Below are 13,619 nucleotides of genomic sequence, written 5' to 3'. Positions count from 1 at the left end.
CGATTGTTACAAATGTGAAAAGCAGTGGGTTTGTTCTTTCTTTGAATTTTAACACCCTGAAGTAGTTCGGAAATCAGGCGCTTGGGGACATACGTTTATAGGAACTTATTTCTTCTTAATTTACCCCATGGAATACTCTCTAACTTTGTACCTTTTCTCTTACAAAATGAAAATTTTAATTATTAAATGTACTCCAATGTACGAATTTGAAAATACATTATACACATTCAAATCCGTATTTTGAAGGATTATACCTCTGATTTACAGGGTGTAGCATCTAAGACCCCTTGGATCCATAATTCCTTTACCATAAAACATACCGAAAAACGTCGCCATGGTTCTAAAATATTAAATACCCTATATTTTCTGGCAGATTTGCAGACAGGATGCTATTTGAAATTTTAAAAAAATATGGCATTTGGCGAAGTACCTAAAAAATTAATTGACAGTGAAAGAGGTCTTAGCATATGCCTCAATTCAAAACTTAGATTTAGATTCTCTAAAAAAAAATTCGAAAGAAAAATTTTGAGAAAAAAAGAATGTTACGCCATTTGAAAAACACAAGCTTGATACGCGACTGGAATACAGCACGCCCCTGGTGATTGATTTCATCACACAATCACATCTGACATAAACGTTTACTTCATTTTAAGTGTCAGCACCGGGCACTGTTTCTCATCTGTTTTCTTCGATTCTTTGCTTTGTTTTATGTGAAAGCGATCTTAAATACGTTAATGGATCCGCCCGTTGAATACCGTATCTTTAGTAATTTATTGCACGGCTATTGAATTATGTAAATAATTTAATTGGATTGGGATTTCCAAATTGGGTACAGTTCCCACTACTTATCTATTAACACGAAAAGCAATTACCTTTTTTTACACGCTGATAAGTTAAGATTAAGTTTAGTCAGGATTTTCCTTATTGCACATTACTGAAGCATTTTTTTTGCATTGTCTCATGTATGCACACAAACTAAAATCTAGAGTTAATATACAGGGTGTCAACTGTCAGTTGTTCTTCGTGCATTAAAATGAAGGTCTCGGTTATCTTAGATGATGCGATGTTTGTTTTGTGCAGTGGCGTATTTACCGGGGGGATGAAGGGGATATATCCCCCCCACAGAAGAATTGAGTTATCATCATAGCTATTAGGTATTTAGGTAATACTCCGCTATCCGCTCCGCCCACTTTAAAATAAAGGCAATAATATATATAGGTATATATAGAGAGCAATTTTGGTTTTGGTTAAAGTCTAAAGTCACTAAAATCTAAATATTCTGTAGTATTCAGTATTCACTATTCAGTGAGTGATCAGTGTTGGCAGTCAACGATTTGGCTATTCGGCATCGATCGGCAATTCGCTACATTGATGCCCAAAATAACAAATAGGTATCAGGTACTTAGTACTGCTACTGAGGTGAGGTACCTGCGTCCTGCCTTTCACGAAATGACGAAAATAAGAATTTTAAATTTTAAAAACAGGAATTTTTTTGCCCATAACTTTTGATGGAGACGTCTAATCGAAAAAGTACGAATCGTTTTGGATTCTACGCACCCAAATTAATAAGAAAAAGTTTTTTTCCGAGAAATTTTGGTGCAGTCGATTTTTGGTAAAAAAGGAAGTGCCTTTTTTGCCCAGAAAAAAAAATTGTCTCAGATCGACCGGAAAAAAATATTTTCTTATAGAATGTGGCCTGTAGAATCCATAATTTCAAACAGTTCCAAGATTGGGCTACTAGTTCAAAAGTTACAGCCCTTTGAATTTTCTTTCGAAATTGTTTTTTTGCCCATAACTTTTGATGGAGACGTCTAATCGAAAAAGTACGAATCGTTTTGGATTCTGCGCACCCAAATTAATAAGAAAAAGTTTTTTCCCGAGAAATTTTGGTGCAGTCGATTTTTGGTAAAAAAAGGAAGGTAAATAACTGCCTTTTTTTTTTGCCCCGAAAAAAAAAATTGTCTCAGATCGGCCGGAAAAAATTTTTCCTTATAGAATGTGGCCTGTAGAATCCATAATTTCAAGCAGTTCCAAGATCGAACTACTGGATCAAAAGTTACAGCCCTTTGAATTTTTTGGCGAAATTGGTTTTTTGCCCATAAATATACCTATTATTCAAAGTTTTCGTTGACTAATTAAAGCAAACGCAATAAAGGGGCCTGTCAGCAGTAAGAAATAAAATACCGTTCTAATCTAATCTTTTTCGCCTGTACAATAATAAATAGATAAATGACTACCAGCATCGGCAACCTGCAACCCAATTTCTCTTTCTGCATGTGCCACGAACTTGTTTAATTCCCCCCAGAATAAATTTCTACGTACGCCACTGGTTTTGTGTTTACATGCTAAGTTTATAGCCGAATCCAAAAAATGAAAGCAATTTTTAATTTTTTTTACAAGGAAAGTGCGGTAGTGGCAACGTGGTTGTTTAGATTATATCTCTATGCTGAAGTGGGAATCATGGCCACTCTGTACAGGAAAGAATTACATGCGCAGCTTTTTCAGCCCAGAAAGTCACAAGACTTCCTCCCTCGATCACGATTCCGCGATTACATTTTTTGATGACAATATTCATAATTCTTTAAGACAAGAGTATAAATTGTTTATAAATATTGGTAATTCAACGTGCATAAGTATGGTACTTCAAAGGGCGATCATCGGCATTCCTCTAAGCTCGAAGGGGACATCCATTGAATACTGCACATATCAACTTCATCAAAACCGATCTTGTTTGTTCGCTCCACATGTCGTTCTTTCTTAGGAGATTTTAACGTATGCCTGTTCCATGGAGAAAATCCAACCACCTGCTTCTTTTTGTCAATCAAAAACTACGTTACGAATTATATTAAGAGCTTCTCTCTAAACTCATGACACAAGGCTTGTGAGACAAGTTTTACAACAATTAGCAATATAAGATTCAAGATCCAAGCTATTTGCGTCTTGCAAAAGACGATTTTGTATAAAACTAGAGACGGAAAACGTAAAATAAACCTAAAATTAGAAGTTACGTGTAAACTAAAATAACGTGAAGCGTAAACACAGCAGGGAAAGTACCGCGTCATTTTCGAGTCTCTATATTGGCTAGTTTGCGTTATTTCAAAATTAGTTCGCGTTCCTTGGGATTTTCCTCGAGATTTTCTGAGCTTGGTTGCACCGCACCACTTCTAATCTAAACTGAAAAATTACAAAAAGATGGAATTTCAAAAAGGAAATTACGCAAAATTTATAAAACGAAAAACAAATACGGAAATACAAATTCAAATATAATAAACTTTTTGTTTATTGGTAAAAAAACCCACCAAATTTGCACTTAAAAACTTAAACTATACCACATACTACAGGGTGACCCATTATTACTGCTGACGCTAAGGCCAGAATAACATCTGCAGGACGTAGTTTACACAACAACATTTGGCATTTTAGAGCATGATCTAATCAACACCATACAGGGACAATAAAAACTTTGAAAATTGACCCAATAGATATTGACAGAAGGTTTAATTTGCTCTTTCTGTTGTAAGCTGGGTTCAGTTTGTTGCCAATGCTTAGGTGTTCCATAACAGTCTTCAGTAATTCTGAAAGTCCTTTAATTTGTCATTGCGACAATGTGAAAGACATTTCAAGACGTCTTACACGAAAAGACCTTGCAGCAAAATTGTAAGACGCCAAACAAATTTGTCATAAATTGTGGAGGACTCCAAATGATTAATTTTATTCCCGACTGTGCTTAGAACTACGATGATGATTAATCTAATTCGAGACTATATTACATCAGGGTGTGTGTAAATTTAATCAAATTATTTTATTTTTCATCATAAATTTAATTGTTTGTTTGCCTGAATGTTATATTGGCTTAGTCCATGCAAATGTTACTTGTCGAAGGCATTAAATGAAAAATAAATAAATAAATCTCATATTTGGATTCGTTCATTTCCAAAATAATTGTACAATTAGTGTCTTTTCGTACAAGCTGGGTGTTCTAGCTTGAGAACGTCATGGTACACACATTTCAGGTTGCAAAACTTCCTTTCCCAAGGGGAGATTGTAATTTATGTTGATATTTTTCTTTTTATCTCCACAGGATCTACCGGTACATGACGAAATTCACACTTAATCAAACTCAAAACTGGATATCATACCAGATCTTCCCAGCCATATAACTTAATCGACTTTTTTTTATACACATGCAAATAGGCCATCGTACTAATTAAACGAGCCCATTCGACCGAACTTCGTATAATAACTTTATGAGACCACTTTTGTTCCTAACCATTTTTTTGTGCATTTTTAATGAATCACGGCGGAAATTATAGTGATCTTCTGAGGCAGATGAGTTTCTTCTATAGCTGGAAGCGTCTTCGGTGTGTAATCATCTAGAGTGCAGGTGCAAAAATTTATTACGGCGGGCTTATTAAAAATGAGGCATTAATTACGAATCCTTCTCCCCTCCCCATTTTGGCAAAGTTATATTCAACTTCCACATCAAGTTCATATATCAAGAACCTGCAAAACTTAAATCGTACGTAATTAAGCAATAAACTAGTTGCGAACTATGTAATTGTCTTTTGTGTGTAATGCACGACTGCTTCGTGTTTCATGTTATAAATCTGTATTATTTATCTGTGGGTAAGGCGGAGTCTTTTTTTAACGGTTATCGTTAGTAATATATGAACGTTCGTGTGTGTGATACATAAGGTAATGAGTAACATAAATAACAACATTTCTTGAAGTAGGTACAAGTTCAACATCTTTGATGTACGTAAATTGTAGTTTATATGTAAATGCGATCAGTTTCTAGTTTAATTAATCTCCAGATCGTTTGTACACTTTCATCGCTTTCCATTGATGACAAACTTGGCATAGAAAATTAGCCCTATTGGTACCAGGAAGATGCTCATCACATTTCACAATTTAATTATACGTACACAAAACGTATAGGCATAATTCGTGTGGCTACGCCAATTTTAGCTTCCTAAAGCTGTAATTATCGCTACATTTAACGGCCTTAACTGAAAGGAGATGAAAAACTCTAATTACAGGCTATAATTCTCATCGACCTTAGTTTTCATGTTTTTTAATTACGTAAAATTTTCTTGAAAGTTCGGAATGTTGTAATGTAATAAGGTGGACGTTTATCGCGTTTATTGTTCAGTTATTTTTAACGTTAGTCACATTCTTATCGATCGTTCCGGTATGTCAATAAACGCTACCGTTTTATTCACGTAAAAGTGACAATTGGAAGAACAAGGCGGTTTCCGATTGTGAGAAATGCATCACGCCATTTTATGCCACAAAATGAATCACTTTATAATAAACTAACAAAAAACGAAATTAATTGCGCAGTATGTTGTAATGCTGCTTGGAGTTCGTTGGCAAAGAAAAATAGGAAATGTGGGAAGGACTGAATGATTGTATATAAGAGAATTATTATTGTCTGAGAGCTAATTACCATCATGGAAACAAATGTATCCACATAGGACATATCATCATAGACATGTTTAACTGACCCAAGAAACCCGAAATTTAATTCTATATTATAGCATTTACGGCCGTTTGCATCGATAAATTAAAATCCATGGCAACCAACCATTGCCTCAATAATCGTTGCCATGGATTTTAAGGAAGAAACGGATTCCGCCTTTCATGATATTCTAAAAGTCTCAACAAAAGGAACTGTTCTCTATCAACCACCGCCCTTCTTTCTTATATGCCTCTTACTAAAATAGGATGAGGGCAGGGAGGAGGGTGGCTGCTTGTATCCTTCATGGTGCTCATTACAGTACTTTCATTAGAAATGTATTAATATGTTCTACAGTTTCTTCAACTGTACCGTCTGCATCCGCCATTTTAAACATATAAAATTATGAGATTGTGAATTTACATCGTTTTTGTAACTGCATTGTTTGTGTAGCCAGTTTGGCGTAGCGGTTTAAGACTCGGGATCTCCAACCTCACACGTTGCGAGTTCGAATCCCACAACTTGCCAGTTTTTAGTGGTACAGAACATCCTGACTACCATGCTTCGGAAGGCATGTAAAGCTGGCGGTCCCGGCAGTCATACCACATTTAGGGAGATAAATTCTATCAAATTCAAACATGATAATAATTTAAAACATTTTAATTATGGTCATTTGTAGTATTTTTGCTGTCATTAAATATGCTTTTGTTGCTATAAATTCGGCCCCTACAGCTTGTGGAGTTTTTTAAATTACACCCTGTATAGTCGTCTTTACATTTTTTAAATTGAACATAAATAATCAAATTCGACATTAAAACAAAACATGATTGTATGTCTAAACTTCGTTTTGAGGTATTAAATTTCTTAGATTTTGATGCTTTCGTCGGGATCTATTTTTAAAAAAGTAGGACTGGTCCTCTGCATGATGCAGCAGCTGTGTTGCGTTACTCTGCTGAATTTACATCCATATCACGTGCTGCTTTTAAAACGTCATTTTCATGTCTTGGTGCCATCATCTAAACTAAAATTAGGTAAATGAAACCCTCATCATTAAATATGAATAAATTATGTCACCTGAACTACTATGAAAATTTTTTACAGCGTTACTTAACAAAACACATTTGTAGATTTCCGCATATTTGATATTCGATTTTAAAAAAAACAGTAAAAAAGCAATAATAAGTTACCTACCTAAACTAACTAAACCTACAAACCAAGTAAATACGCTCTCAATCGATACTACTATATAATAAAAGGCGTGGCTGTTTCAAAATTAATAATTTTGTTTGATATTCTTATATATTTTATTTTGTATTCCCTTTTTTATCGAAAGTAAAGGCAATTTACATTGAAAGTTTAAGAGTTTTGGTTGAAGCTAGTTATTTGTTAAAGATTTTTTACTCGGAATTTAATAGTTCCTTTCAAAATCTGTTTCCATTAAAAATGTTTATTTAAAAAAATGTTTCGCATGTACTAAAGCTCCAATAATAAAACAGCAATAATCCAGTTTTAGTTTGTAGACAATGACAAGATCTTGGATTTTACACAATGTTTTTTTTTCCAGTTTGTGGGTTAAATTATATATGAAAAATGAGTAAAAATACGAATAAGCATCCTAATAATTAATCAATGGAAAAATACGTGGGAAAGATATAGTAACAAGATAAAGTTGAAACATTCTTAGAGGAGGCATTTAGGTGGTTTTTAAAAACCCAAAGTGTCTGAAAATGGAAAGGGAAAGTCAATATGTATTAGGACAGATAAAACACTTATCTCTGGTATTAGCAAACTTATTCCACAAAGTTCCAACATTCATTTGTAGTTACAGCTGACTATTTGATTGAATCAGTTTTCTTTATTGCGACTTTCAGGGCAATCTAGGAAGTTGCACAAAAACGTAGTAACTAACGCAAAAAAATGATTTTGCGTCGCGTGTACTGCCATCATAATGAAATATCCGAAAGTCACTAAACTAATCCAACGTCGCCCTTAAACGAGTAATACAAATAAGAGGGAAATTCGTTATTAAACAAACTAAGTAGGTAAACATAATCGTGTTTGTACTATTACGTACAATCCAAGTGCACAAAAAGGTCAACATTCTCCATACCAGTTGTAGTTCTTTTTTCTCGTTAGTATTACCTCATCATTTATTTCGTTATTGTTAAAGGTTGTATAAATATTGACGCATCGATGGTTAACTTAACCCCTCAAGTTTTTTTTCTATCGTTAAACTTATTGGGCGTTTCACGATGAAGAATTTCTGTAAATTGTTTAAATATTTACTCTGACGAATTTCTCTGTTTACTTTATGTAGTTCCAAACTCATACGTGTAATTGCCTATCTAAATGAAATGGCGAATTAGCTTTAAAATAAATTTTGCATTTATACGACGTGTTTATTTAAATTCCAATGAAAAGCTCATTTCAAAATTCTTAGCTTTTAATGAATTAGTTAAGCGTTCAAAGGAAAACACTTTTCAATTTTTAATTCGCCGCTTAATTAATTTTATCTAAATACGTCGACTTCAATTTTTGCGATCTTTATTTACACGTTTACCCTGAATACAAAATTGGAACGAACGTGGTGTAAATTATGGGCGAGATAACGTTACCGAAACGAGTGGAAGCTATCAGTTCTTGAGGGGTGAATTATTTGAATTTCCCTTGATACCGACCAGTCTTTTCTTTAAAAAAAATTGATTAATACCTAAAAGCTTTCTCACATTGTTTTATCATCGCCATTCGATATTTATGTATAACACTTTCTCGAGAAAACTTAGTTTTCGACAAAAGAAACGCGGTTCCTCGCAAATTTTTGATTAAGTATTTAAAAAGTTTCGCCATTTTGAAGCTGATTTAATATCTACGTTGGTCGGAATAAATTAATTCATATTTCTCTTATTTTAAGTTTAAGCTTTTATTTCGTTTTAAACATTCATTTGGGTGGTTTTAAATGTAAGGGAGAGTAATTGTTACAAGGCCCATTTTAAAATTAGTACCTTGCGATCGTAAAGTATTTTCAACGTCACTTGTTGGACGCCATTAAAAATTGTACACGAGAACTGCCACTTATCATTTTTTTACTGCGGCCCAAAGCAGTAACTTTTTTTATGTGTTTAATTAGTGGGCGCGCCAGATTATTTATTTAACACCTTGTACCAATGGAATTTGTCGTTATGAATGTATCTTTTGTGTTTCGGGTTGAAGTATTGCCCCGCAGATTCAAATTAATTAGAATTCCGATCAAACCTTAATTAATATGCACATTCCAACGTTAAGAATCTTGGGTACTTGAAGCGTGTCAGTGAATTTTGATTTGTGATCGCAAGGTTCAATTTTATATGCGAGTGAACTGCCAAATTGAGAAATGAGACAAAATTACTAGAATAAAGTTAAAAAAATATTCAAACTACTTATAAACTGTCGAAAGACGCAATTGAGAATTCCGTAATCTACCCTATCCCCAGACAACGATCATAATAAGTATCTCAACCCCTAATGTAACAACTTTCTCTTGAAAGTGTTCGTCTAATCGATTTTTATCATCGCCATTAATGGTGGGGATGGATTAGTTTAAAAAAATTGAGGACTGAGGGTATATTAATTAGTGTGCCAAATTGTGTCATTCAGTCCAATTCTGTAACTAACAGGTTTGCAATATTGCTAACTATAGCAAGATTGCTCACACAAAATTCTAGCAATATTATGAGCAATGATAACAAATTTGTCATTCTCTAACTACCAACTTGAGCAATTTTGCTAATATTCCTACACTTCGTCAAATTGCTACGAACTAGTCAGAACTTAGTAACAGAGTGTTGTCACTGGGCCTAAAATTAGACGCATTACTAAAACTACTGAATTCTTACCACCTAAATTCACTAAAATGTTTAAACTTTTTAATTGTAAGGTTAGTTGTATTTTTGATTTAAGTTTAACCGATTAGACGCGTTGGTGACTTTAAAAGTAACGTGCGACTTGTAATTTGCATTTGCTCGCCATGGAAAATACAGATACTAAACAGCGTGGCGCTAGAACAACATGGAAGCAACATTCCCTAATTGTGGGCAATTTAGAAAACAAGTAAAAAAGTTTTCGCCTTAAGACGATTAACTTTAGCGCATTTTCCATGCATTGATTACATGATACTACAACTTTGTAGTATCATGCATTGATCAGTAGTTCCGAAAAGGTCACTGAACGGCCATAATGCGGATGCGCAGTGTAATTGTTACTATTTTTCTTGGTTCAGGTGCCCAATACGATTATCTTTCCTGGAAGCATCTGTTGTTAAAATTTGTCTATAAATAATAAGAAATTTGGCAGTTGCGCAGTTTGCGCATGCGCACATCTGATGTTTACAATATGCGATATGCTTATCTTTACTAGAGACATCTATGTTTAAAATTTCAAAAAAATATCTCTATAAATAGGTAAGTTGACATTGCGCCGTTTAATCGTCAAGATTTTGCTTGGCTCAGATGCCAGAGTTATACGCTACCGAATGCGAAAAGAATCAATTAAATATCTTGAACTGTAGGAGTAGTTAAGGCCTCGGACAAACGGACAGAGAAAGTGGCTTCAGTAGCGCACCCAACTTCTTTGGAAAATGCGCTAAAAATGCCATGTTAGTTCATGAAAGAACTGCTCCAAACGATATTAAAAACTAGATGAATTATGGTAAGAATTGAATCTTCAACAGCGTATTTAAACCAACCACCTGCCATATTTGGGCGGGTGAAATACACTTGCTAAGACTTAACAACAGCACTTTACCTATTGCTAGGGTCAAGCCATTGAATTGTTAAAATTTTGTCAGTACAGAATACCACTTTTAACAAATATTGCTCATCTAGCAATTACCTTCACTATTAGCAAGTTGCTATTAGCAAGTTGCTAAGATTATTTTAAGTTACAGAATTGGACTGATTATCAAATGATGAGTTTAAGCCAACGTTTTCCGACCGTTGTCCAAGGGTAGTTTATGGAAAAGTATTACGTTTAAGTCTAAATTGATTATGTTTGCCTCCATGTTTTGGGTTTTGGTTATTGCCAACTTCAGACCAAACCAGTAAGTTCATTGCTGGAATGGTGAAACAAAGCGAAAGTTGATACACCTCATTTTTTTAAAACTGATTATTTTTAGTTCCGCATCCGAAATGGGTTTTAATATTTCCTTCTCATATCCAGAAGTTGAAAGTTCCTGTTCTAGTTCTATTTGCACTGGTAATAGTTTCACAGTCTAGACGAATTTTAGCTCGAATTTTAGTAAAAGTTGTTTATTGTAAATGATCCTAGAGTAACAGACTTATCACGAGGCTTCTTTTTGTGCCTCATTAGTTATTATTTAAAAAAAAAACCAATAAAATCTGAATTTTTGTTTGAAGTTCTATAAATTTCAGAGCAGATTGAGGGGTACCAAACTAAGATTTTTTACAAATAATCCAAATAAGGGTCCATCGAGCTTCGACTTTCGAGAACACTACAACCAACATCTCGACTAACGCTTTGCTTGAAATTTTAAATTCGCCTCGAACTCTCCCCAAACGGTGGCGAATACACGACGTCATTTACCTAATTTGGGTATGCACGTATATCCTATTTTGGTTGAGACTGCGCTGTATCGCAGCTGTTTTTAAAGATAGACTTGCGGTTTTCGTGACCCTTTGCATTTTTTTGTGAATCTTTTAATACCGCAAATAGAATTAATCTAGCTACGTTTATTTCTGAGATAAAACTAAACGTTTTTGGGATGTTGCCGTATGTATGATGGGAAAAAGGTGAAAACTGTGTATTTTAGATAGGTAATTTTGCGTAGAATTTAGTGGCGTCGCCACAAAATTTTTGAATGACCGTTTCTGAGATTTTACCCAATTTTGATATTTTTTAAATGTAAGGTCAATTTTTGCATTCCTTTTCTTGATTGCATTCACTTCACAACCTATATTTTTATGTAATTATATATTATAGTATATCATATTTTTCAAAATGTTTAAATAATATGTTCTACCGTCAGCCATTTTTATTGATTGGTACGAGGGGTAAACCGCTAGCAAAAATTTGTACACCAAATACCTTTTCCTGAAAAAAATTCCCTTTAATTCCCTTTAATTCCTTAATTCCTCCTAAATTTTTATTTCCTATTAATACCTTAATTATAGCCATGAACTCCTCAAAACTTTTTTATTTCCTATTAAACCTTAATAATGCTCTCAATTCTCCACAATTTTTATTTCCTATTAATACCTAGCTACATTATTGCTTTGAATTCCCCACAATTTTTACAACAGCTCTATTCTCTATAATTGGGCTACAAAGCCGGAGGACGGGTGTTCGAACCTGGGCTGAGGTAAGAATTTTTCATTTGTATCAGAGATAGGAATTTCCTTAGATCAGTTTCGAGCATTCTGCCGGCTACTCCGAATTAGGTTTTCCTGCAGTTTCCCTAATTCGTAAGGTAAATACCGGAGTAATATAGAACAACTTTAAAGCATTATGCGGGTCACTCTGTAACTGTGCGCAAGCCTGTTGAGGGCCCGGAACAAGAGAGGGGCAATAAATAAACAAAATAGAAAAAAAATAGACTAATACCTACCTTTATAACTTTACTAAAATTTATATTTATTGAACTTATTGATTTCTCCGTACTCACATAAACAATATAAATTTATTTTTGGTTCATAGTGAAGCGAGTGGTGAAGTTTAAAAAATATGAATTCCATAAAAAAATATTAATTTATTCAGTACATAATGTTATTACCAAAACAAACCAAAAATACTTAATCCAAGACAGAGTAATAAAAAAATTTTAAATACAAACAAGCATCTTTAATAAAATCTTATACCAAATATTATACCGGCACGTCACAGTTTACAGCGATACGCAGGCAACTCTGCAAGGGCGATCGCCCCCACCAAAAAAACCCCGGACCACTCGCCACCGACTGACTCGCCAACGGGACAACTCGCCAACGCGACAACTCGCCAACGGGACAACTCGCCACCGCGACAACTCGCCAATGCGACAACTCGCCAACGGACGACTCGCCACTGCGACAACTCGCCAACGAAATATTTTTCCCTGTTTAATGTGTCGTGTCTACAATTTTTCGATAAACTTTTTTTACAAAATTAGGGAAATTGACTATTGCATTTGTGGGATGCATTTGTATGACACATTAAACAGGGAAAAATATTTCGTTGGCGAGTTGTCGCAGTGGCGAGTCGTCCGTTGGCGAGTTGTCGCATTGGCGAGTTGTCCCGTTGGCGAGTTGTCGCGTTGGCGAGTTGTCCCATTGGCTAGTCGGTCGGTGGCGAGTGGTCCGGTGGCGAGTCGCCCTTGGCGAGTTGACCGTGTCCTGTTTACAGCTACTATGCACCGAGGTATGCACTATACGAGTCACTGACGTAAAACGATGCGTCATTTTAATTCTGATGTATATTAGCGCATGCGCAAACCTATTTATTTCCTCCTTTTCCTTTTAATTCCTTTTAATTCCCTACTAATACCTCATAATACCTTTAATTTCCTCGGTAATTCTCAAAATACCTATTAATTCCTTTTAATACCTTCGAAATACCCTAATTCCCTCTTAATTCCCTCCAACTTGTACACTATTTCCTCCAGCGGTTTACCCCTCGCCAAATGTTTTAAAAAATAGCAAACAAAAATGAATCTGTAGCCGAGGCGTTCTGGGGCAAGTGAGTCTCTCCAAAGACGACCCACAAAATGATGATTATCGGTCGACCCGATTTTCATTCCCGAATTTAAATTTCTTTTCACAAAACACCTAGGGTGACAAAAGATCTAATTTTGGGGTGATACAATTCCCGGTGTTTGGCTCCAGTTCTAATTCCGTTTCCCTTTGGTGGTGGCTTCCACTTGGCCACATTTTCCAAGAACTTCCTAAACCACCAAATTGAAGACTGCTCTAAAACTGAATGTTTTTCTAAAGTTATCGAAAATAATAAACTAATAATATACGAAAAGCCAATGTAGAAATGTTTAATATTATATAAAAGCCAATGTGGTCGCTAATAACCTCGTAGTTAGAAAGCGACCTTACATAAAATAACAAAAAAAATAATCAAGAAAATTCAAAAAATTAAAAAGAAATAACTAAAATTCAGAAAAATTCCAACGACGTAAAGAAATTTA

The 13,619-nt window shown here is 34.7% G+C and overlaps 2 protein-coding genes across 5 annotated transcripts in view; both read left to right on the top strand.

The window, feature by feature from the left end:
* Positions 1–13,619, top strand: part of LOC116171081 — a 194,677-nt gene that overhangs the window by 95,292 nt on the left and 85,766 nt on the right. The gene's annotated exons all lie outside the window — the stretch shown is intronic.
* The window catches only part of LOC116171075 (leucine-rich repeats and immunoglobulin-like domains protein 1), a 129,488-nt gene that overhangs the window by 76,953 nt on the left and 38,916 nt on the right, over positions 1–13,619 (top strand). The gene's annotated exons all lie outside the window — the stretch shown is intronic.

This window comes from Photinus pyralis, unplaced genomic scaffold (genome assembly GCF_008802855.1).
Source record: "Photinus pyralis isolate 1611_PpyrPB1 unplaced genomic scaffold, Ppyr1.3 Ppyr1.4_LG5, whole genome shotgun sequence".
Lineage (NCBI taxonomy): Eukaryota > Metazoa > Arthropoda > Insecta > Coleoptera > Lampyridae > Photinus > Photinus pyralis.
Note: the sequence above shows the minus strand (reverse complement) of the source record. Positions and strands in the feature narration are given on the sequence as shown.